General features: G+C 37.0%; 1 long non-coding RNA gene across 1 annotated transcript in view; it reads right to left on the bottom strand.

The window, feature by feature from the left end:
* LOC148109148 (uncharacterized) overlaps positions 1 to 26894 on the bottom strand; it is a 39009-nt gene extending 12115 nt beyond the window's left edge. Inside the window, exon 1 of the long non-coding RNA XR_015726196.1 lies at positions 26717 to 26894. This is a non-coding gene — a long non-coding RNA (uncharacterized LOC148109148). The remainder of the gene's footprint in view (positions 1 to 26716) is intronic.
* Positions 26895 to 27279: the final 385 nt, after the last annotated feature.

Raw genomic sequence — 27279 nt, 5'->3', positions numbered from 1 at the left:
CAATTTACAAGTTTTGTTTTTTTTTTAAAGAGTTGGATTTTTTTTTAAAAGATTTTATTTATTTATTCGACAGAGATAGAGACAGCCAGTGAGAGAGGGAACACAAGCAAGGGGAGTAGGAGAGGAAGAAGCAGGCTCATAGTGGAGGAGCCTGATGAGGGGCTCGATCCCATAACGCTGGGATCACGCTCCGAGCCGAAGGCAGACGCTTAACCGCTGTGCCACCCAGGCGCCCCAAGTCAAGTTTAACTTTATTGAAAAAAAGGTGAAAAATAAGTCTCAGGTCTTAAACCTACTGTCGTTTTCATCATACTTTGAAAATAAAAATACTATTCTCTGTCTATGAACATTTTCAGTGTGGGATATTCCTTGATTTTTAAGACAATCTTATTTTTTCATTGTCTCTGAAATTGGGTGTATCTTGCAATTAATAGCAATTCATTGTTCATTTGGGCTCAATTTTTTCTTCTTTATAGTAACCCATAAATTAATGATGCATCTTATAATAACAGCATCTTAAGTTTAATGAAATACAGCATTATAATATGTATATAAATGTCCATTCATTTATTTTGTATTTTATTCTTATTCAGCCATCAAGAAGAATGAAATCTTGTCATTTGCAACGACATGGATGGAACTAGAGTATCGTAGGCTAAGCAAAATAAGTCAGAGAAAGACAACTAACATATGATTTCACTCCTATGTGGAATTTAAGAAACAAAACTGATGAACACAGGGGAAGGGAAGGAAAAATAAAATAAGATTAAAAAGAGAGAAGGAGGCAAACCATAAGAGATTTTAACTATAGGAAACAAACTGAGGGTTGCTAGAGGGGAAGTAGCCAGGGGAATGGGGTAACTGAGTGATGGGCATTCAGGAGGGAACTTGAAGTAATGAACATGGATGTTAACATGCAACTGATGAATCACTAAATTCTACCCCTGAAACTAATACAGTCTATATTAACTAACTTGAATGTAAATGAAGCATGAGAGACTATGGACTCTGAGAAACAAACTGAGGGCTTCGGGGGGGGGGGGGAATGGGATAGGCTGGTGATGGGTAGTAAGGAGGGCACGTATTGCATGGTGCACTGGGTGTTATACGCAACTAAGGAATCATCAAACTTTACATAAAAAACCAGGGATGTACTGTATGGTGACTAACATAAAAAAAAAAAACATTAAAAATAAACAAATAAATAAATAAATAAATAAATAAAATAAAATCTAAAATAAAGAAATGTTCATTCATTTTAAATTACCAGCATTACACACACACACACACAAAGAGAGAAAGGGTGGAGGGACAGAGACAGAGAAACTAGTAAGAAACAAGCAAAAAAAAAAAAATGAGTAACTTAAATATAATCACAGTACATGCATGGTATAGTAAGAAACATAGATAATGGAGTAATTATTAGAGATAGACTAAAGAAAATCCTTTTGATGGAGTAGGTTGAGAAGGTATGTCCTAAAGGGTTAACAGGAATTTTCCAAGTGGACAACGTGTAGTTTAGGGGACTGGAGGGCTGACAGTAAGAGATAATTTAGGGTGTCTGTTCCTAAAAAAGGAAAGCACTTGAGCAAAGACAAGAAGCCATGTAGCATATTTAGAGGTTCTTAAGTGGCTTGCAATGTGATGAAGTAGAGAACAGCAAAGGTGAGTAGAAACCGGTCAATGGGAAACTTGCTTAGGATGAGAAAATTAGAGAAGAATCTATACAATGTTTAATATACTGGATTAGTTAGCAGGCGTTCAGATTTGACATAATGGAATACCCGACTGCATGCGGCTCAAACAATACGGATTTGTTATCACATATAACAAGGAGTCAGTGGACACTATTAATTCAGTCGGTCAATACTGTGAAGGTTCTAGGTCAGTTTGTGATTCTCTTGAATTTCACTAAAGAACACCAGGATTCTGTTCAGATCTAAGTGCTACATGCCCATGTCTATAAAAAGACAAGATGAGAGCCTTTCCTTTAGCTCAACTCTGTTTGCTGTGGAGGGGAATCTTTGTCAAAAGTCTCCCAGAAGGGAGCCTGGGTGGCTCAGTTGGTTAAGCGACTGCCTTCAGCTCAGGTCATGATCCTGGAGTCCCAGGATTGAGTCCCGAGCTGGGCTCCCTGCTTAGTGGGGAGTCGGCTTCTCCCTCTGACCCTCCTCCCTTTTGTGCTCTCTCTCTCAAATAAATAAATAAAATTAAAAAAAAAATCTCCCAGGAGATTTGCACATAGATATTGTTGAAAGAATTGGATCACATGTCCTTTGTAAACAATAATTTCTAAAGTCTAGAGCGTATTGGCCAGAGGAATGTCCACTTTCCTTAAGTACTGCCTACTAACTAAACAAAATTGGGGTTTGGATAGCAAGAAAGAAGAGGAGAATTGACTAAGTAGTATCTGTCATACTTTGAAACTTCTGAAATTTGAAAAAAAATGCTAATAAAATAAGATTTTACTCTTCAACACTGGACCTCAGTGTAATTCAAAATTTAAAAGCTCATTCATTTGGTCTGTTATTCTGTCAGTGAATATTATTCAAGCCCCAGACAAATGCCAGGCATCGCAGAAGACAGGAATCAGAAAAAGAAAAAAAGCACTTTAGCAGAAGAGCCAGAGATTGATGTTTACAATGAAACAGAGAAAATAATGCATGTATGAGGCTACAGTGCAATTATTCGGGGGCAAATGTCGTGAGGAAGATGGAGTTGTATGCCAGAGCTGACTTGCGAGAACCAGTTATGTGCCACCCATCACAGGTCTGCGTTTACTGACACCCTGTTGGTAGTCTGAAATTGTCCATGACGGAACAATTTACACCAAGGAAATTGGCAAACCCTAGAAATCAGGGCTTTTACATTTTTTTGTTTTTGTTTTTGTTTTTCCTCAGAGAGCCAGTTGTTACACATTTCCCAACGGACCAGTAGAGATATACAGTGATAAGAGCATGTTTTTCAGGAGGGAAGGCTCAATTATTTTAAACTTATCATCTCATCAAACTCAAGCAATCATCAAAGGAACGAAGCCAAATTTGAACTAAGCTTCTGACATTAAACATTCATAAAATGCCCGGTAAGCTTTTCTCTTCTGCTCTGTTGTCTCTGTACTTCTGTGTGTTGCTTGAGGTGGGCTAACCATGAAGACAGGAAGTCATGGAAATCTCCAGGAAAATCTTTACAAGAAAGTAGTCTCTCCAGGTTTCCTACCCAATTCAGCAAAACAGGTGTCCTGGGTTTCAGAAACCATATTGCTCAAGGGATGTCTTCCAGCCTCTCAGCTGCCTCTGTATTTACACTGTCTTCTACACACAATCTCAAATTGTGAATCTTTTCCATATGGCAAGATTTTCCTACTGGTTTTCACAAAGAGTTCTGAGTACTATCTGCACTCCAAGAAGCCATGGCCTCCAGTGGTCTGTGAGGTCTTACTGGCCATCTCGTTCTCCTCAGTTCTTACAGACACCCACTCTTAGGCCAGTTTCCTTAAGCAGAGAAAGTCATCCTGTTCTGAAGACACGTGCAAAAGTCCACAATTTGCCTCTACCTGAGCTTACAAAGAACAAACCTACATAGATATGAAATTCTTCCTCAGATCAACTTAAATCTCACATTTTAGAATTCAAGCTCTTATTTGCTACCCTGTGGGGGTTAGAAAACAGATGGCAACCATCCTTAGTGTAAGAGGCATTTAGACAGATGGACCTCTTTTTTTCTGAAACGTTTTGGGTGAATTAAATTTTATAACATGAATTGATTTCTATTTGGGCTATCCCCTGTGTGAGAGAGAATCTGTTTGGGAGGTGAGGAATCCTCTTGTGGAGTGATTGATTATCCCATGTCTTGGGTTTTGTAAACATCAGTATTCAGATACTGGGTTTTCTTAAATCAAGGACTGTCTCTGTGTTGGAAGGTGCATTATAAATCATCTTTACAGGGAAAACAGTCTCTCTTCCTTTACTTCTTCTTCATAGGTATCATTTTCTTACTATATTATCATCTGTCTCTCTAGATGCCAACCCATATATATAAATTCGTTAACAATTTAGTGACTTGATATACTTTCAGTGAAAGAAAAGCAAATACACAGGAGATGTATATGACCTGGTTAGTCCTATCAAATTACAGCAGCCCAATCAGCCTATAAAAGAAACAATATACCTAACAGTTCACAGCTCTTTGTATTTTTTATATGCCTTATATCACCAGATTCTCACAATAAACCTGTGGGATGAACAAGAAAAGTATCATCAATTGTATTTTCTGGATGAGGAGGTTAACGTAAGCACATGTAGACTGACTTACTCAGAAAGCAAGCTTAGGGCATAGCCAAGGGTAGGAAGGTAACTAATATTTTTGTGCACCAATTTTATATGAGACATTGTTCTCAGGAGTGCATTCATTTTCACAACGAATTTATCAATTACTTTCATCTTCAGTTTACAGATGAAGAAACTGAGGCTCAGAGATATGAACTATCCCCATGTTTGCATAGCTAATATAGTAGAACCAGCATTCAAACCCAGGTCTGTGTGACTCCAAAGTGTAAGACCAACAGGCACAGTTTGACCTAAAAGCCTAGGAGCTCCTACTTTAACCTAGGAGCCAACAGTTCTGGCAGCAGCTTCCTGATCTCCAGGTTGCAGCTAAGGTGAGAAGATTTTGCAGTCAGCAGTTGACCATGACAGATGCTATAATGAAGGATAACGTAATGAGATCCTGGAAACTGAAGTTGGTCCAACTTCTTGACAATAGCAGAGGTAACAATTCCCATGAAAGGCCAATTTTATAGTGGCTTGGGGGAGTCATTTCTAAAGGTCTAACTCCTCAATGATGTTATAAATCCCTACTTTTGAGTACTGATTCTCTATTTGAAATATAGTGAGTGGTCTTTGTTTTCTTCAATTGAACCCTACCTGTTAAGAAATCTACTACCCTTTTCATATGTATACCTAGTCAAAGCCTCCAAAAAGCTTCAATATTCCCATATGAGTGAAATTAGAACATTGTTTTTTGCTCTGGGTCTCATTCAATTTGAATATGAAAGAAGGACCTCCTGATTGCTATAGTTTTGAGCCTAGGTGTTTGAGTCTATAATCATAGATACAACGTGAATGGTAAGATGATTGTTTAAAGGGGCAATCCCAGAAAAAAGGATTCCTGAAGCCATACTGAGCACCTCCAACTATTAGATACGGCTGTATGTAGCATCATTGCTTGTGGAAAAGTCAAGAATTATTTTTAGAGAGGAGATAAAGCTATGGCCAGGAAGACAATAGCTTAAAACTGATTTATAGAATGAAGTAAGTATGGAAATCGTGGGACAAAGTTAGTGGATGGGATAGCCAAGTGATGAATGAGATGAGGATGAGAAATGAATTAAGGCAATTGCTTAGAAATGTCATATATGCTTATTGGGCACCCACTAAGCAATGTACTGGGTTCTGAGGATAAAGCAGTGAAAAATCCAAACGCAGTTATTGTTTTTGTGAATTAACAGTCTATCAATATTCATCATATTCATAGTGGCTTAATTAGTCACTAAACTTTCAGGATCTTTTAAATCACATGCTAATCACTGACTCTACTATTTCCATGTCCTGCATTTGCTATTTGAACCACACTTCATTTGTCTTCATTTATATGTCCGATACACTGAGATCAAGAAGTACTCTGGTTTTCTCTCTCATCATGTTTTCCAAGTTACACTTCTATGTAAATGACAGAGTTATTTCTAAACTGATAAGTAGATTCAAAATCCAGTTAACGTGATTAACTGAGCAGACAGAGGTGGACTAACTACCTTCAATACCTTTCAAGCTCATGCAGTAAGTGAAAAAGTCTGAATTGGCATGGTTCATACTAAGCAAATTCCATTTGAGAAATAATGGAGAAAAGTGTAAAACCTGGAAAACCTATGAGACCGCAGGTAAAAGCAGGTAGAAATCTACCCTATAGTTGTATTTCCACAGTCCAGAGCACAATTCAAAAAAACAAGCAAAATTCTTACTGAAAAAATAGTTAATGGTTTATAAAATGACAAAGAATATGAGGAATCATGCCACCATAAGAGAGAATCAGCAGATCCAATAAGGGAAGAATTCTAACTCAAGCATCTGGAAGTAACAAAATAAATTGAAAGGGATCTTAAAGTAAATATTTCAATTATGTTCAAATAATAAGGAATAACATTAACAATAGGGAAAACTGCCTGAGAGGTATAGAGGAACTCTTTGTATTCTGTTTGCCACTTTTCTGCAAATCTAAACTATTCTAAACTTTAAAATTTTATTTTTAAATGAGCACAATTCCTAAGACAAGAATGACAACAATGAAACCAAAGCACAATTAATTTTAAAAAACTTAAATTCTAGAAATAAAAAATAATTGAAAGAAAAAAATTTAAAACTTATTAAACTATAGATTAGGCAGTTAAGAGATAATCAACCTGAAGACAGAGCTCGTAAAATTATCCTAAAGACATCAAAACCAAAAGGGCCAAAAATATCAAGGGGATATTTTTAAAAATGGAAAGAAATAGATGTTGTGAAATACACTAATTCGAAATTTCAGGAAAAGAGAATAAAGAGAATGAAAAAAAGACATAGATGAATAGTTAATGGCTGAAAAGTTTTTAATAATTTAAGAAATATATGAATCTTGGGATGGCTGGATAGCTTAGCTGGCTATGCATCCAACTGTTGGTTTTGGCTCAGGTCATGATCTCAGGTCGTGAGATAGAGTCCCTCTCTTTCTGCCCCTCTCCCCACTCACATGCTCACGCGTGCGCTCGCTCTCTTTCTCTCTCTAAAATAAATAAATAAAATCTCTTAAAAAAAGAAATATATGAATCTTCATTATTGCATAGGAGCAAGGCTACAAAATATCAAGAAAATAAAATCTACCAAAGAGAAAATGCAGATTGTCCATCAAAGAACAGTAAGATGTTCAATTAGCAATAGCAGATATTAGAAGATAACAGATTTAGTGCTGAGGCGAGACAACAAAACCCTAGAATTCTATACCCAACTGTATTAATCTGCTAGGGCTGCCATGACAAAATACCACAGAAAAAGTGGCTTTATTTTCTCACGGTTCTGGAGGCTGGAAGTCCAAGACCAAGATATCATCAGGTTTGGTTTCTCCAGAACCCTCTCTCCTGGACCCTCTCTCCTCCCTCATGGCCACCTTCCTGCTGTCTTCTTTCCTAGCTTTGCCTGTGTGTGTGCATATTCTTGTTATCTCCTCCTCCTAAGGACGCCAGCCATGTTAGATTGGGGCCTCACACTTATGACCTTATTTAACGTTAATTATCTCTTTAAATGCCCTATCTCCAAAGAGTAACATTGGAGCTTAGGGTTTCAGTGTATTAAAATTTAATAATACCATCTCAATGGCTATTCAAGAATAGGAGTGAAATAAATATTTTCAAAAACATAAAGTCTAAAAATTTTTCCATCTACATATCCTCCTTTAAAGAACTACTAAGAGAGATAGTTCAGTGAGAAGGAAGTTTAATTAGAAGATGAAAGAAAGATACAAGAAACAAAGGTGAAAAAAATAAATCCCTAAAATATGTTGGTAAATCTCAATACAAATTGACTCTAAAATAGAAAAAAAAAAAAAGAAAGAGAGAGAGAGAGACAACTGAAAAAAAGGCAAAATAAGATACTGGTTATCACATGTAAAATGGAACAGGAGAATTTGAATAGAAGATAGTCTTGACTTTCTTATTTGATGATGTGGCTGTAGAAACTATATCATATCCATATTTCATATATATATGTATATATATTTCATATACATATATTTAGCAACTTGACTAAAGTTTCATAATTCCCAGCTGCCTCTTGAGACTAGGTATACTTATATCTCATCAATTTAAAGTAAATACTGTGTTGTGATGTTCAGGAAGATTTCTTAAGGGGATATTATTTAGCCTTGTGGAAAATCACTTTTGTCTTCACCCTCTCCTCCTTATTCATGGAATGGGGCAAAACAGCTCAAATTCCAGTAGCCATATTGGATAATAAACTGATGTTGAAGATGGAAATCACACCCTAGGAAGACAGATCAGGAAAACAGAAATGTTCTAGGTACCCAATGACCACAAATCTGACATGTTAGCCTAGAATTCCCATTTCTGAAATTACTTTACGTATAAATAAACGCTTATGTTGTTCAAGCTGCCACTATTTTGGGTTTCCTCTTAAACGTACCCAAAACACAAACGTAACTGATGAACAGATATGGGAAAGACACAGATCAACTTTAGAATTTTAAATATACTTATTTACCAGGAACCACTAAAGTAGTAGAAATAGTATGTAAAACTTCTCAACCAGAATTGACATAAAAATGTATAGGTCAGGGGTTCTTGGAGTATTAAATAATGTGCTTGAAGAAAAATTAGAAAAAGAAATAAAAATAGCCCTAATAATTATAATGACATTTAGGTCAACTACGCATGTAAAGAGTTCTAATAAAATTGTTTTATGAAATGTAAGCATGGAAAAAGCAATATATTTAAATTATGCTAATATTTTATACAATATATAATTTAAAAATATGTGTGTAATTAAATTTGTAAATTAAATATGTTATTCTGCCAATAAAAACACACCAAAGTCAAGTCAGTTCCATTTGTTATTATAGTCTAGGACCCCATTCATTTCTCTTCTAAACTCATTCTTTTTCCATTACCATCCTTGGCCTTGACCTCTCCACTTGTTTTCAGACCTTGCTTACTTACCCTTGAACTTGTTGATTAATCTGAGTTCTTTTGGACTCACTCGTGGCACTCAAGTTTCAGGTTTGCAGTCAGGTCTATGGATCACTGTTAGTCAGTGTCTACTATTTTATATTTTTTTCTAGAATTCAAGCTCTTAGCCAACATACTCAAGTTTATAGGACTTGGAAAAAAAATTTGGTTTCTATCAGGTCATGATGGTGCTAAAAGGAACTGGCTTTATGATCACACTAATTTGAATCCAAACGAGACATGAAGCATATGTTAAGAGGTTAAGAAAAAAAGGGTGTCCAATTAGAAATACAGAAAAAGAAAAAGACATTAACAGGTAATTACAAAAGTAGTCATACAAAGGGCCAAAGTACGTATAAAATATGTTCAACCTCTTTAGAGATTTTTAAAACTACAAGTTAAAATAAGACTGGTTATCTTTTACTCTTTAAGATTGGCAAAAGTTAAAAATAATGGTAGCTATACTTAGGTGAGCATAGCATAATGTTATGGAGAAGCTGAATCACTATGGTGTACACCTGAAACTAACGTAACATTGTATGTCAACTATAATCAAATAAAACAAATGTTTCTGTTTTGCCAAGGCATGGAACAGGCACGGTCATGTACTGGTAGGTAGCAACTAGCTATTTACTGCGGGCGATTCTTTCCTCTAATGGAAATAGCTAGGTAATGTTTCTCCGTTTGCACATAGTTGCTGTAATTTGTCTAGGTTCTTGATAACAACACGTGGCAGAAGTAACATATGTGACTTCTAGGCCAGGCCTGGCATCCCCTGTTCTCCTCACTCCCACTTCCAACACACATAACATATGCACCCACCCTCTTCCTTCCCTAACTGCTGGCTGATTTAGAAGTTCAGGAAGACTTCAGTAGCCGTATATTGGAAGTTGGCGGACTCCATCAACCCGGCTCTCAATGACTGCATGGACTTCCACTTTGAAATCCACGACTAAATGAAGCTGTGAGTAAGAAATAATTTCCCTTTTGTTAAGCCACTGAGGTTTGGGTTTATCAGTTCAAACAGCTAACACTGCCTTAAAACATGCGTACGTCAGAGGTGGGATTTTAAGTTTATAATAAATATAAAGGGCATTTTGGCAATGTGCCTACCATTTAACCCAAGAATTCCATATATAGATATTGATCGTAAGGAAATAATCAAATAAATGTAAAATATGTATGTATAAGGATATTAATTTAGGCATTGTTTATAATAGCAAAAAGAAAAAACAGAAATGAATTAAATCTCATACAGAATTGGCTAAAATGTCACTGCATAAACATAATGGATATTTCTTCATTCATTTACTTAGCAAATTTTTAATATATGCCATGTGACATATCCATGTGATGGATACTAGGCAGCATAGTAGAAAAAGATAAGGTGCCTGCCATTGTGAAACCTATGGTTCAGAAAATTAGACATTTACAATGGTAATTTTAAAATTTGAATTATAGTAAGTTGTCACAAAGGAAAAGTATGGGATGCTATGAAAGCACATAATAGGAAATATATAACCTAGGCTGTTGGTCAGGGAAAGCTTCCTATATTAACAAATATGCCATAAGATCTAACAATGATGAATAAAAATGATCTAATTTTCCCAGTATTTCCTACCACCCCCTGACCAAAATGCTTTTAACTTACTTGAATATATAAACTTCTGATAGAAATGAAATAATCCAATGTTTACTTTTAATATTCCATGTATTAATTCACTTAATCACATGTTATAATGCATTATGCAAAATAATAAAGTACATTAGAAATATTGCTTTGTTCTACTTTATATTCATGGAATACCAAGTCAGACTGCCTGGGATTGAATTCTGGCTCTATCACTTAATAGTTGTGACCTCAGGCCAGTTTTGTCACCTGTAAAATGGTGATAATAATAGTTACTGCCTCTACGGTTGAGTGGAGCTTTCACTTCTAAAAAATAAATATTTAGGACAACTGCCTTGACACATCGTAAATGCCAAATAAACGTTAGCTATCACTATTGGCTTCTGGAAATGCATCTTACACCCTAATATCCAGGTTATCAATAGAGACACAGAGGAAATTTGACAAGCATCTTTGTTTTTGCCTAAGTTAGGAGAGATTACTTTACAACTGTAAAATGCTGTCCCTGGAACTTGTATTCCAAGTAATAAATGCCCATTTGCATGCCATTCAGCTAGCTTTCATTCATTTATCCTGCAAGGTTACGTTCATTATCTGCACAAGGAAGCAACTTAGTATTGTGCCTTTCTCTTCTTTCCCTCCCCTCTTCCTCCCTGCCTTCACCACTTTCTTCTCATTCTTTTAAATGTAATATTTATTTTTATTAGTAAGAACTGTTCATTGTTTCTAAAGTTAAATTCTTTTTTAAGTAGAAGTACCGGCTTCATTCCTCTTTGCTCTTCTATTCCCCTCCCACGCCGATGTAGCCTCAGTCCAACTTGCGAGAGTAACTCCCCACCAAACTTTTCATTCATTTAGCAGATTCATTCCCCACTTTGGTACTTAGTGTCTTACTTCTAATAACATGATTACATTGCCTTTTCTTTTTTTTTTTTTTCTACTTTAGACATTATTTATTGACTTCCTATACGGAAGATAAGATTTAACTCTATTTTACAACCTACCCCACCAAACTATGCTTCCTCTATTTGCACCCTCCTCAGACGCATAGATACCAACAGTTTGAAGTGAATAGTCAATGTGTTTATGACCATTCAATCATTGTTCATATCTGAGCCACGCATCTGAGCCACTTAGAGTATTAAAATTACACTTCCTATATCATACAGGTTGAATTTTTTCTTGGAGTAATTGTCAATTTAGATTTTTCTTTCCCAGATTTTTCTAATGATCAGTTCTTAAATCAGACCTAAACCTCCATCAAAAGTATAACATTTATTTCTATATAAGTGTATCAAGTAATTAGTCAGTTTATGAATCAAATATTCCAATATGAATTGCCTCAATGTACCATTAGTGATCACTCTCAGACACACACAAGAAGTTTAAGTTGTACATTTTGTGTTCTACCTAAGGAATTTTTGCCTGCCACAAAGATTTTCTCCTATACTTTCTTTTAGAAGTTGTATAGTTTTAACTTTTATAATCAGGTCTATGATTCATTTTGAGTTAATTTATGAATATAGTGTGAGGTAAGGATCAGATGGTTTCACTACAGAATTCTATCAAACCTTTAAAGAAAAATTAACTCCAATTCTACACAATCTCTTCCATGAACTAGAATACGAGAAGACACTCTCCAATTCATTTTATAAAGCTCATATTTCCCCGATACCTAAACCAGGCAAAGATAGCACAAATAAAGAAAACTACACAACAATATCCCACATAAACATAGACACAAAAGTCCTTAACAAAATGCTAGCAAATAAAAATCAGTTAACTTATAAAAAGAAAGATACACTGTGACAAAATCGGGTTTATTCTAGGGATAAAAAGCTTGTTCAGCACTGAAAAGATCAACCATATTAAACTAAACTAATTTCTTCTAATATTTATTTTTCTTCCAGTAACTTGATTCTTAACTTGGAATTTTATATTGGTTTGAAAAGGGCATGTACCTAGGATTTACAACATAATTGCTCACTTACCTAAGAGCTAATTTTTATTTGTCCAGAAATTTGGACCCAACAGGTCAACCTAAGAACTAAAGACAGACACAACAAAAAATAAAACAAAAAATTCATAGATGAGGCCATATGTCAAAAGGATATGTTCCAGTGTGCAAAGTCATTTTTAAGAAAAAACACTGAGACACTGAATTACAATAAGCAGAGGACGACTAGGAAGATAATGTGCAAGCTATATTTCATGAAGTTCCTCAAAGGAAACTGGGATGCTTAGCTCAAAGAAGAGAAGATCCACGGAAGGCACGAGCAATGTGTTCAGATAGCCAAAGGCATTTGCCTAGAATGGGGAGTGTTTCGTGGTCCAGAGCTACAATTAAAACATATGAACGGAAGTGAAAGAGATTTCATATAAAATACAACAAAATCTTTCTAACGATTATAACTGACGAAAATTTCTTTGACTTAGTGAGTTTTGCGTACGCAAAAGTACTCAAGAAAATTCTGGCAAGACACAGAGATGGATATTATAGTGGGGCTTCCTATATGGGTGGGAGATTGAACTAGCTGACACCCTAATATCCCTTCCAGCACAAAGATTCTATGATCTTATGGGAGCAAGAGGCTAGATGAGTTATTTTGAGCTACCCTGACAAGTCTTAAGCACCATGTCTAGCCTAAATTGTCCTGTTGCTTAATGTAAATGCCTTCAATTAGCTAATGTAGAGATGAGGTTTGAGTGATAAATGTTCACATTAACATGATTCGAGATATGATCTTGACAGTTCTGCTAGACTGGTCTGCTGAAAAGTACTTCAGGAGCCCTACAAATAGCTCTCATTATTTCTCTCCATTTTTTAATGATGTTTATTTTAATTTTTCAGAATTCTGGGATGTGTAATTACCTAGGGTTTATACGGAAGTGAACAGCTAATTACTCTTCTTGTTTTTTAAGGCAAATGATTCAGCTTCTGTAATATATCCGTCACTTACCTCTGGTGCCAGGCCATGTCATGGGGTTCTCACTTAAATTACAGCTTCGCCTTTAATGGTACTAATGGTCGCACCATTCCTTCAGCTGCCTTCTCTAACCTGCCAGGTTTAGTGTGTCAGTTAAATCAGCATCACGACCACCAGAGAGACGGGCTTGGGTACTGGTTCAGGAGTCAGTCTTGTAGAAAGATTACTTTTGACCAACTCTCAGTCACAAGTCCCAGAACAAACATAGTCAAATCTTAACCCCATACCTTCTGATATGTAACCTACATTCAAATAAAACTCAAAATTAAACAGGGATATATTCTAAATTAAATGAATTTGATTTAATTTACTTCTTAGGAAAAAAATGATTAACTATTATTTCCATTTAATAGGTGTGAACAGTAAAGCTCAAAGGGTTACATAACCTGCCTCTGAACCATTGCTGGCAAGAAGCAAAGCTGAAATTTGAACCCAAATGCCTCACCCAAAACACATATCCCCTAGAGACTATGGAGTTCTAGAATTATAGCAAGGCAGGAATAGAAGAGAAACACTTTTCAACTCATCATAATTTGCCTTTGGCACTTCAGACATACAATCTGCGTGTGCATGTTTTTCCGCTGGGAGCAATAACACCACTGTGATATACATTTTATGATAAGGGGATACTATCTTTGATTATATTAATACTTTTACCCTTAGCACCTGTATTTTTGTGGCTGTTGTTGGTCTGCTTTGCAAGAGCAGTGTAAAATCAGGGCTTAATTAAGAATATTCCCTTCATGCTCGTATAGCTAAAGATTTGAACCCATGCTCAGGTGATATAACCATCTCAAAAGCCTCAACTATATTTTAACTATTTTTGTCTTTGTTGACATCTTTTTAGAGATTGGGCAAAAAAAGAGCCAATGGAAATCAATAATTAAGTTACGCATTTCTTAAACCTCTTTCCCTATTTCACTAATCAATAGTCATAAGATGACAGCTGGAGAAATGTCCCCCAAGAAGGACAAAGCAGAGGCAGTGTAGTGGGTAATTAGACAGTGTCTTGGAAGTACGGTGTGCCCCTTACAAGGTGAGCGATCAGAAAGTGTGAGGGAAGCAAGAGCTGGGCGATCACTCTCGAGTCCAGAGGGATTAAGCGGCACAGTGGTGGTAACTGGCTGCTACCTTAGCTTCTTTGGGCTAGGAGATGGAAGCCTTCTTTGACCTTCGTTTATCCCTCATCTTTCATACTACTTCCCTTGTATCCAACTTACCTGCTATTGTAATCTGTTTGCCTTCCAGGAACACATTTTCTTTTTTCTTTTCTGTCCTCCCTTTCTTTCTTTCTTCCTTTCTTTTTGTGGTAAGAACAGTTAACATGAGGTCTACTCTCTTACGTTTTTAAGTGTACAATACGGTATTGTTCATGATAGGCACAATGTTGTACAGTAAGTCCACAGCACGCACACATCTTGCATAACTGAAATCATACCCTTTGAACAGCAACTCCTATTTTCCCTGATCCTCAGTCCTTGGCAAGCACCATTCTCTGATTCTTTGAGTTTGACTAATTTAGTTACCTCATATAAGTGGGACTATGCAGTGTTTGTCCTTCTGTCACTGGCTTATTCCATATTACATAACGTCCTCAAAGTTCATCCATGTTGTTGCATATGGCAGTATTCTCTCTTTTTTGAAGGCTGAATAATATTCCATTATATGGACATACCACATTTATTTAGATCTAGTCATCTGTCCCTCCGTGGATGTTCAGGCTGTTTCCACATTTTGGCTATTGTGACTACTGTTGCAATTAACATAGTAGTGCAAATACCTCTTTAAGATCCTGATTTCAATTATTATGCATAAATATTCGGATGTGGAATTGCTAGGTAATATGATAGTTCTATTTTATTTATATGGAAAATTCCAAACTGTTTTCCATATGGCTATACCATTTTTCATTCCCATCAACAGTTTACGAGGGTTCCAGTTTCTCCACATCCTTGCCAAAACGTATCTTTTTTCTTTTTTTTATGTCAGACATCCTAATGGGTATGAGGTGATATTTAATTAGAGTTTTAATTTGCATTTCCCTGATGATTAGTGACGTTGAGCATCTTTTCATGTGTCTGTTGGCCATCTGTATCTCTTTGGAAAAATGTTTATTCATGTCCTTTGCCCATTTTTTAATGGAATTATTTGGTTTTCTTTTGCTATTGTGTTGTAGAAATTCAATATAGATTGTGGATATTAACTCCTGATCAGATGTATGGTTTGCAAATATTTTTGTTTCTATTTCATAGGTTACCATTTCACTCTGTTGATTGTTTCCTTTGCTTTGTAGAAGCTTTTTAGCTTGATATAGGCCCTCTGGTCTATTTTGCTTTTATTGCCTGTGATTTTGGTCTCATATCCAAGAAATCATCGCCAAGATCAGCGTCATGACGCTTTTCCCCTATGTTTTCTTCTAGTAGTTTTACAGTTTCAGGTCTTACATTAAAGTCTTTAAACAACTTTGAGTTGATTTTTGTAAATGACATAAGATAAGGGTCCAATTTCATTCTATTCATGTTAAATGTATTCATCTATTAATTCTATGCTTTCTGTGGTATCTGTGCACTGGAGAAAATAGCCACCTTTCCAGTCTTCATGGACTGACCTTACCCAGGAGAAGACCCTCACCAATTAGCTGGGCCAGACATTCTGAGACCTCTCAAACCCTTTCCATGTATGTATCTTCTCTGGACTTATGTGTATAAATTATCAACTAGGTGGATTTGCCTGTTTTCCTTTTTTTTTTTTTTTTTTTTTTTTTTTAGGAATTCATGATTTCTTCCTTCTTCTAATGACTGTATACTATACCATGCGTCTTCCGGACCAGTAGCATTCTCCCAAGCAATTTTTTTGTTCTTAGCTGCCTCCAGGGATCTAGAGTATGCTGGGTTTGTCCATGCTCTGAGACTGAATCAAGTCTCTTGGGAAGCCACCTGAAAAGTCTGAACACTGGGCATATGTTTTAATCGTCTCTTTCCTTCCCCATAGATAAGCCAGGGACTGGGAGTCTTGCCAAACATTTTGCACTGATCTGGGGAGAGAGTTCTGGCAGATGATCGTGTACTAGTCCAAACCTTCACCTTGCTCACAGTGGTCCTCAGTAATCTGGGGTATGCCAGGTCTACTCAGTGCTCTGTGACAGGTGAGACAGAAGCCAGTCCCTCTGGTTGCTCCCTGAAAATGTTGGAATTTTGGATACATGGCCCAACTTTTTCTCTTCCCAAGTAGAAGGTGGGATCCAGGATTTTTAACTGTCTTACTCTATACTGAGACCATGGGAAGGGCTTAGCGAATGCTTGCATGCTAGTCCATTGCTGTATTTGCTCTCAGCAGCCTCCAACCATCTAGAGTACACCAGATCCTGTCAGCACTCTGAGACAGGCCAACAGAGACAATCCTATGGCCAGTCCCTGGAAAATTTGGGACATTGGACACATGGTCTAATTATTTCTCTCCCTGGGGAAAAGAGGGGATCTAGGGTTTTTAACCCTCATGCTTTGTGCTGAGCCTGAAGGAGGGGCTATGGCAGGTGTTTACATGCTATTCAAACCACCATCTTTGTTCTCAGATGTTCCAAGCATGGGATCCTTTCCTGTCAGCTCTCAGAATCAGGAAAGATAGAAACTTGTCCCTTGGGCAGCCCCCAGAAAAATCAAGACATTGGACATGTGGTCCAGTCCAGTCCTTTCCTTCCCAGGGAAAATCTGGGGATTGAGTGTTTCCTTTCCATTGCATGATGCTGTGCTGGCAATTAGGGGGTGAGGAGGTAGAAGATTATGGTGAGAGAGTGTCTTGGCCTTTCCTACTAGCTTTGATGTGCTTGGTTTCATGCTTGCCCAGGGTGCAGGAGCCTCTCAGTTGGTTTCTGGATTTGCCACAATGGAATTTGGTTAGTGTATTGTTGTTCAATCATGGTGCCCATGGGAGAAGGAGGTTCCAGAACTTCCTATTTTTCCTTCTTACTGACATCAATTTTTTGTGGAACACAATTTTTTCTCTTATCTCAGTGCGTTTGTACATATTGTTCCTTCTGTTGGGATGGAAACTCTCTCTCCCTTTTCTGTCAAATATCCAAATAGCCTTTAAGACTATGGTCTGATAGCACCAACTCTGTTACTGCTAGTCAGATTTATATGTCCCTCCTGTGCATTCTGGTAGCATCCTGTGCTTACCTTCAAAATCCACTTACAATATTGTATCGCAATTATTTTTGTACTGGTATGCTTCTGTCCATCAGATATTAACCTTATTTTTGTTTCCCTAGAACCTAGCATGACCTGGAACATAGCAGGGAAAAAAACAAATGAGGCACAATGGAAAAATGAGCCTTTTAAATACATCCTTTTCTTCATAAGGAACAGCAGCCTGGGAGACCTGAACTAGAATTTTAGTCGCAGCAATGCCACTAACTAGCTGTGTAAACGTGCATGAAGTCACACTGGGTGTCAGCCTCCAGCTGTATAAAGGGTTTTTTGACTAGGTCATGATTGGTCAATATTTTTGTTTAGCAGCAACGCTTTTTTAAATGAAATCATACTGTGACACTTGAATAAAACACGGGAGTTATTTTGCATGAAAAAAGAGACTGTCTAGAGCTCTGCCATTTAACTCCCCTTTGCCATTATCCCATCCCACCTCCTTCATTCTTGGAACACATTTTGACATCCACATTTTGAACCAGGTGATCTAGAACATTCCAACCATCCCAAATACTGTTGAGTTGTTTGTACATTGAATTTACCTCTTCCTCACTGCTGTACCCCTTTTGTACCGCTTTCCCAGGACCTTGGTTACATCTCTGTCCGCAATGAGTTTTATTCTTGTAAGCCCAACTAACAGATTAAGGAAATCAAGTTATTCTAGAAGTCAAAAAGCTTAGTTTTGACATTCAGAATATTTGTTGGCTGGTTTACTGAGGTCTGTATTCTATCTTATTAATGAAGAGGAAAAAAATGGCATGTGTATCTTGGCTTTGAAATAGAAATATCATTTTAGAATCCTGTGTGGGATCAAGGCATATAGTGGTGGCCAAGAGCCAGGGATAGAAACAAATTTGTGATCCTATATGTGTAGTTTTTAATTCCTTGTGGTTTCTAAAAGGTGCTAAATAAAATTATTATTGACCTGAGTAGTCAATTAAATTTTGGCACAGAAGAAACACCAGTTCATTCTTTGGTGATATGGGGGAATAATTAAAATAGAGTAATATGAGATCACTGTTTTTAACTTGCATCTAGTTGGTTGTTTGATTTATAGGAAAGATAAGATTATTTAACAATTCACTGGAGACAAATATTAGTGACTATAAAATTCTGCCTTTTTAAGGTACAATTTCTATGACTGTTAATTATATGATAGAAGCATTTGTCAATCTTCTTGTAAGGACCAAGCTTTATATAGCTGATTACTTCTAGTTACTACAGCCTCATGAGATTAGTATTATTATTCCCATGTTATAAGTAAGAAAACTAATAGATATGTTTAAGAACTTACTGACATACACTTGTAACTGGTAAGTATGGCATATGTAATAGAACTGTCAAAAGTACATGGAATAAACTACATACATTTTTTCCCCAAATCTGTTTGTTCTCGAAGAACATAAAAATTAAAAGATTTCTATCAAGATAAGAGAATAAAACCTACAGTATCCAATCATTGTGGAGTAACTGGTAGTGGATTTGCCCTCTTACAGTATACAACTAGAAAACTGGACGCACTATGTGAACAACTGCTTTCTAAACGTTGAGCAGCAGGCTCAACAGGGTTGTGATTCTTAATAAAGGGGAACAAACAAGGTGAGTCCTACAGATGTCCAAATTTTCTGGCTGGAGGCATTTTCTGTATCACTAGAGGAAGGAGGAGCCCAAACACAATACTGGTCTCTCTGAAAGGAGACAGAAATCAGAACTTGGGAGGCTGAAGCATATGTAATTTCCAAGATAAAGTAACAGAAAAGAAGGAGTTATTCTGAGAAAAACTCAATAAATCTGCATGGATTCCCCTTCAATCTGGCTGAACATGAAGGAGCACATGCATAATGTGAGAATATATGAAGCTAAACAAAGAATAACTATCATGGAAAGAACAATTACCATAAGGCTATAAACTGAACACTTTCCAGACCTCACAAATGGCAGGAAGACTTTCAAGTTCTAGCCATCCAGAGTGCAGAAACCTTGTGGAACACCTGGAATACTTAATAGGGACCCTAGAAAAGTCTTCTTGATAGAAAACCTGAACTAAGCCAAAAGCAAAAGCTACCTTTTGTCACCTTTTTAAAATCTTAAAAATAAGATTCAAAAGAATCAAGCTGTTCTGCAAGCTGATCTCAAAACCAAATTCAACAATCTTTAAAGGATGACAACAAAATCCATATGCTCAACAATGTTATATCCACAAATTTAGCACCTAATAAAAAACATTATATTACATGTGAAGCAGCACAGGAAAATTTGACCCATGCCAGGAAGAAAAAATAGTCAATAGAAACAGACCCAGAAATGTAAGAAGTAATAAGTTTAGCAAATAGGGACTTTAAAACAGTTATTATAAATATGACTAAAGATTAAAAGAATGTTTAAACATAATAAAGTGAGAAATGGAACATACAGAAAAGAATCTCTGAGGTTAAAAAAATATCTGAAAAACTTTCTATTATTTTTTTCGATTGTATTTATTTATTTGAGAGAGAGCAAAAGCACGACGAGAGAAAGAGAGCACAAACAGGGGGAAGGGTGGAGGGAGAAGGAGAAGCAGACTCTCTGCTGAGCAGGGAGCCTGACATGGAGCTCGATCCCAGGACCTGGAGATCATGACCCAAGCTGAAGGCAGACACTTAACTGACTAAGCCACCCAGGTGCCCCTGAAAAAATTTTTAAATAACTGAATGGGATTAACAACAGAGTAGACACTGTGACAGAAAAGAGCAGTGAAACTGGAGACACAGCAATAAAACACACCTAAACTGAAACACACACACAAAGGTTGAAAAAATGATAAAAGCTGCAGTGACATAAGGGACAATATTAAGCATAAGTTTAAATTTAATTAAAGTCCCAGAAAAGGAAAAGGGATGGTCCATTGAGAGCGTAATGGTTAAATTTTTTTAATCAATTTTATAAAACCACATATCCAAGGAGCTAAAAAAACAAACAGACATACCCCAATGATGAACAATAAGAAAATCATACCAGGTATATCATAATCAAAATGCTGAAAAGAGAAAAAATATTAAAAGCAACCAGGAAGGGCGTTGGAGAAAGACACATGAGAAGACAAATGTCTTATAACTTTTCTTCAGAAAAGAGGAAAAAGTAATAAGGACAAATGGGACAAATAGGAAACAAGTAGCAAGATGGTACAACTGTACAAATACTTGCATTAAATGAAAATGATCTAAAACTGCACTGAAAATGTAAAGATTGTCAGGCTAGATAAAAAAGTAATACTCTACATTGTCTACAAGAAACTCACATTGAATAGACTCTCCAATTAAAAGCAAAGTGAGAGAAAAAGATACACCATAATAAGAAAACTATAGTGGTTATATTACTATCACATAAAGTAGACTTTGGACAAGTATTATTACAGAGATTAAATAGGTCACTCATAGCTGTACATGGGCCATCAACTCATAAAGAAGATGTAATAGTCTTAATGTGTATGTACTTAATTACTGAGTTTGAAAAACACAAAGCAAAAATTAAGATCTAAAAAGATACATGAACATTTATCTTCTCCACAATTATAGTCAGAGATTTTAACATATCTTCTCTCAATAAATGATAGCACAAGTGGACAGAAAATCTGTAAGGATATAGAAGTCTTTTTTTTTTTTTTTAAGATTTTATTTATTTGACAGGGATAGAGACAGCCAGCAAGAGAGGGAACACAAGCAGGGGGAGTGGGAGAGGAAGAAGCAGGCTCACAGCAGAAGAGCCTGATGTGGGGCTTGATCCCAGATCGCCGGGATCATGCCCTGAGCCGAAGGCAGACGCTTAACTGCTGTGCCACCCAGGCGCCCCTGGGATATAGAAATCTTGAACAACACTATCAACCAACTTCACCTCATGGACATTTATAGAACACTACCCCAAATAATGTAAAATAGACATTCTTTTCAAGTGTACATGAAACATTCATGATAATAGACCACATGCTGGACCCTAAAAAAAAAGTCTAAATAGATTTCAACAGACCGAAGTCACACAGAATATCTTCTCTACCACAACACGATTAAATTAGAAGTCATCAGTACAATATCTGGGAAATCCTTAAACATTTGGAAGTTCGCCTGAGAATAATGCGAAATAATGTGAAAAAATAATGCAAAATAATGTGAAAAAAGTCTAAGAATCTAGGGGATAAGTTTGCGTTCCTTTCACATTCCCGAGTCTAATAACTCCCAACTAAGAATCATTCCTCTTCTGGGCGCCTGGGTGGCTCAGTCAGTTAAGCATCTACCTTCAGCTCAGGTCATGATCCCAGGGTCCTGGGATGGAGCCCCATATCTGGCTCTCTGCTCAGCGGGGAGCCTGTTTCTCCTTCCCCCTCTGCCTGCCCCCCTGCTTGCTACTTTGCCTGCTTGTTGCTCTCACTCGCGCTCTCTCTCTAATAAGTAAATAAAATCTAAAAAAAAAAAAAAAATTATCCCTTTTCTTGATAGTCACGTACATACAACAGCTAATTTCCACGTGTAAAAAATTGAAAAACTTTAACCATCCACACTATATGTCTCAGAAAATATTTGCTTCCTAAGAACTGGAAAGGAAACTGGATATAACTTGTCTTATTTGAAGAATAAGTTAAATAAAATGTTAAGAATGTAACAAAAAAAAAATCGATGCAACGTGCTTTATTTTATTTGAACATATCCCACTTCAGCTCAACCTGCAACAACCACTACATATATCGTCCCCACTGAGGGCCTATGAGCACCCACCCACCAGGCTCCAAAGGCCATTGAAAGATGAATGACACATAGTCTCTGACCTCAAGCAGCTTGCAAGTTACTTCACCTAACTCCCCTGAATTAGCAGGATATGTTCTAGTAAAGGCCACTGACCCATTTGTGAACCACAGTTTTTCCTGTGACTTTACTAGGCAGAGAAAAAGGACAAAGTGAAACAAATAGAAAGTGAGGGTGACCCAGCTGCTTCCTTTTTTTTACAGATGTCAATTCAGTACTCCAAAACTCTAAATTTCTAAGAGATTGATAAGCTGTTGATTTTACAGTAAATAAAAGGACATGGATAGACTGTCAGATATTTTCCTCCTCTGGGTAAAGAAGCTGAGCAATGAGTGGTGGGTGATAATGTCACATTTTTATATTTGTCACAGGTCCTGGGATTATTACCCATCTTAAAGATTTCAAAAAATGGTAACCTTTAAAACTTGCCAGAAAAGAATGATGTGTGTTAGAGAGATATTAGAAGCTATACTCAACAATGATGTGTGTTAGATATTGGCTGTTCCACTAATATTAGCGGTTATATCGGCCATCCACCAGAATTTGTTTCCCACTCTGAGAATGTCTAGGGGCTTGACTCATGGTTCTGTGGCTCCTAAAAGAGCTTACTTTTCTCCATTTGTTTTCTTTTTTTCTGTAATGCAAAACAGATTCCAGAAATAGAATTCAGAAAGATTCCCCTATGAATCTTAGAAGTGAGACTTTTAGAGACAATGTATTTTGACAGCACCCGAATTTTAGGAAGATGAACATAAACCAAAGAGAATAAAGGCCCCCTTTTATTTTTATTATTTTTTTTTTGAAAGAAGAGTTTTAAAGTTATTGAACTGTCTTTTTTTTTCAAGCTTCTCTGTGCTATTTATACTATGAGTCATTGTTTATATAATTTAATTAACATTGGCCAGTGCCTGCAAACTAAAACACTGTCTTAAAGCATTTGCTTGAAAAGTCTCCTTGTCCCTGAGCTGTCATTTCTTAGCATGATGGATAATGGATAGAAATAATTACCCTGAACAAGGCTAGACAGTTTAAATGATTAGAGTTTCAAAGAATTAGCAGCCTTAGCTAAACATCTTATTTTTCAATATGCATTATTAAAGAAAAATACCATAGAGACTGTGATGAATCTGAAAACCTTCTTAAAACTGTGCCATTGTCTATGACAGGTAAGTTTATACCAAGTATATTTGCAGAGACTAATTTAAATCAGCCTGCCGTCCAATACCCCATAAATCCCTCCACCGAAGTGACCTGGAATAGCTCTTAATGTCAAGCATCAATGCAGGACACAACTTAAGTGGAAATATTGAGGCCTGGCATGTACATTCCAGGGCCTTCATTAATCCCTCACAGACATCACTTTGCATCTCTTCTGTAGGTCTAAACATGCAAGGGTTTTCAATGTGTTTCATTTTTTAAAAGTGATGTTTAATATCATCCCATAACTAGGATTGCATTTCCCAAAGCAGGACCATTCTCTTGGCTCTCACGGAACTGCTTTCTGTGCTGCCACTGGAAGGATTTACCACCTTTACTTTATTAGAGCATTTTTATTGCTCAATAAAATTTTTTACTTTTATGTCCAATATTGTAAATGGTGAGAAGACGATGGAAAATTTTGAGACCAATCAAATATCTAAGGAAGTAAGCAGATCAATTTAATAAAAGCTGCATTCTTTTTAGAACTATTTCTTTCTCAGACGCAGCGAGCAGAGCTACTAACGGACATTGGTGCTGATGTGTCTTAATCAATCTCTTCCCAATGAAAAAGAAGAGAGACGGTTTCTTGCCTATGGTCAAGAATAAGTCCTCTCCTGTCTTCCGTTGATGTTCAGTTTCAATCCCTTCCCACTCGAGAACATTTAACAAATGCTTGAGAGGAATTTGAGAAATAAAAATGGAGGCCATCTTAAAGAAGCTGAATTGCACATGTGGGGGGGGGGGCTGTCATAACCAACTACTTACTACTTGTGTCACTGAGTTCGTGTTTCATCTGGAAAAGATATTTTTTCACACTGATGATTTGAGACTCAAATGAGATTACATATATGAAAACACTTAGCACAGCATTTAACCCATCGCAGGCAAAACAGGAAAAAAAATGTTCACATTTTGTCATGAGGGAAGTGTGATTAACAAAAACGAAACATACTCATGGGACACATAGAAGAGGCAAAGCCTGCCCCAACAAGAATTCAAACGGGCAAACACTATTTAGGGACCATTCTTTCTATATCCTTCTCTCACATCCTAATGTCAATAATCCCCTCTGATAATCAGTTTATCACCAAGATCAGGTTTTTCCCTATACAACAGTGCCTGGTATTTCAAAATTACTTCTTGCCAATTCATCTTCATGCAGTAAAACTCTCCTTCCCTTAGAACAATGATTCTCAAATTTGGCTCCCTAAAGTAACTAAGTGGGGACCTCGCAAAACAAAACAAAACAAAACCCGGTGCCAGGATCCAACCCATAGAGATTCTGTGTAACTGAACGGGGGGACAGCCTAACCACTGAGATACTTGAAAGTTGATGATTCTAATGTTCACCTATGATTGAGAACAATGTCTTAGAAGCTGAAAGTTAGGAAAGCAATCTGAGGGCGGACATGAATGATTTTTACACATGAAACCGCATCGGAGTAGTTTGGGGAGCTTTTTTAGAAATACAAATTCCAGAACCTGTCTCAGACTTACTGAATCAGAATTTCTGGGAGTGGGACCCAGAATATACATTTTTAGCATGTCTCCCAGACGATTCTTACACAGCCTGCACAGCACCAAAGCACAATGAAATCTGAGTACGCTCTGTCACCTAAATGTGAGTCATACCTGTTACCCGTCCCTGGTGTTTGGTCCCTCCTACCCAGCCGCTAGCTGCCGAAAGGAGTTTATAGGTAACGTTTTGCCAAGAAAGTCGACAAAATATTATTAAAAATTAATTAACATCTACAAAATGCTTACCAAACTGCAGGGACAGTGATGAGAAATTTGCATGCATTATCTTATGTGAGTCCACACAATGACACTATGAGCTGGGCTCATTTCATAGCTGAAGAGATGGTACTTTGGAGGGGTGGTTTTTCCATGGTCATCCAAGTGAAAGAGCTGGGATAGACAACCAGGTCTAACATGAGACTCAGAGCCTGTGATTCTAATTAATCTCTACATAAGTGGTTCCCAAAGTGTGGTCCCCAGATATCAGCACCATGTGGGAACTTGTTCAAAACATAAAATCTTGGGCCCCACCCTAAATGTAATGAATCAGAAATTCTGGGGCTTAGGCCCACTGCCTGTGTTTTAACAAGCCCCTCAGGTGATTCTGTTGTATGCTAATGTTTGAGAAGCACTGATCTTTACTATACCATCTACCCACTGAAACAGGAATCTCTTTCTCTAAGACACTGAACAGAACCTTTCAATCTCCATGTCATTGGGGGTTCTCTGTGACTCTTCCTCGTAATTGAGACAGTACATGCACTGGGGATTCAGCTGCAAGTGGAGCAAATCAGACCTGTTAGGAGACAGTGAGTGGAAAAGTGATTGACCCCACCCAACAGCAGAAAAAGCAACAGGAAGAGAGACTCTACTGCACTCTTCCCTTTGTCTGATCTTCTCCCTACAACCACTTCCGCTAGCTGACTCCAGAAATGCTAGAATTGAGAGAGCGCACACAACAGTAATTATTTTCTTATTGTAAATGACTTACCATGAATGCCTCATTACTTCAGTACACAATAATCATGCACATCATTATAGAGGCTTTTAATTATTTAATTTCAACCTTAAATCTTTCTCATGTGTATGCGGTCCTCACAGAATTGGAATACCTCTCATTATTTAAAACAACTACAATGAGTATTGCTTCTGGGTTTGTTTTTGTTTGTTTCTTTGTTTTTTCTTTTCCATGCTCACCCGAGTCTGATCATTTTAAACGTTTATGTGTGACATGTGTGTAAATATCATCACTACATATGCATTTTTTTCTCTTAAAGTTACCACAATAATACCTCTTCCTTTTGGCCTTGTATCAGAAAGTCCTCTACCCTAGTAGAGACTGATGGATTTTCCATGTAGCTTGCGGAGAGCTGCTTTATTGCTACTGTGATAACATGAAGCCGAATGGGTGGTGATATTTCAAGAGAGATGTGGGAGAAGACAGCTTGCACAGAATAATGGATCTTGGAAAACTCCACTCTTGCTTCCCTCCCCAGTGTCCTTTTAATGATGAAGTCACTGAATAAGTCAAACATTCTAGGAGCATTTTAAATTTTGTTCGTTAGTGGAACAGCTGAGCAATATGAAATATAGGGCAAAAATGAAAGCACAGACCTAAGGACAAATAAGCCACAACTTACCAGTGGGTCAGATTTGTCTTCCTTTCTTCCATCCTAATGAACCAAGTGTTTATGGAACACACTCCACTGGAAACAAGGCTGGATTTGGAGTCGCTCAAATCAAGGTCTGCTTCTCAGCTCCACCTCTATGAGCAGAGTGCCAGCATGTTTGGACAATTCACTTATTCTCTGTGCTTTGGTTTCCTCACCTGTAAATGGAGATATAATGAATTATTAAGAAAGTAAGGTATGTGAAGATGCATGTAAAGTCTTAGCATTGTGCTTAGCCTACAACTCAATAAATAGATATCTTATTTATCTCTGCCCCTTCTATACAGCTGAGTTGTGACTGTCATCAGAATAAAGGTTCTCTTGTGCTCTTCTTCAGAGGCCTCCAAAAGAGTGACCAACACAACACTCTCCCTGACACACAGTATCCTGTGTTCTTGGGTATTGCTCTGAAAATTAGAGAATGGCCTCCTCAAGAGGATATTGTTGATTAGTAATGATTAGGGATGTCTCTCAAATATCATCTCCATTTTCTTCTAATTTGGAGCTGGCTGAAAAAAACTAAGTAATGTCAG

This window comes from Ursus americanus, chromosome 12, assembly GCF_024610735.1.
Source record: "Ursus americanus isolate L20-20 chromosome 12, mUrsAme1.1.p, whole genome shotgun sequence".
In the NCBI taxonomy this organism is placed as follows: domain Eukaryota; kingdom Metazoa; phylum Chordata; class Mammalia; order Carnivora; family Ursidae; genus Ursus; species Ursus americanus.
Note: the sequence above shows the minus strand (reverse complement) of the source record. Positions and strands in the feature narration are given on the sequence as shown.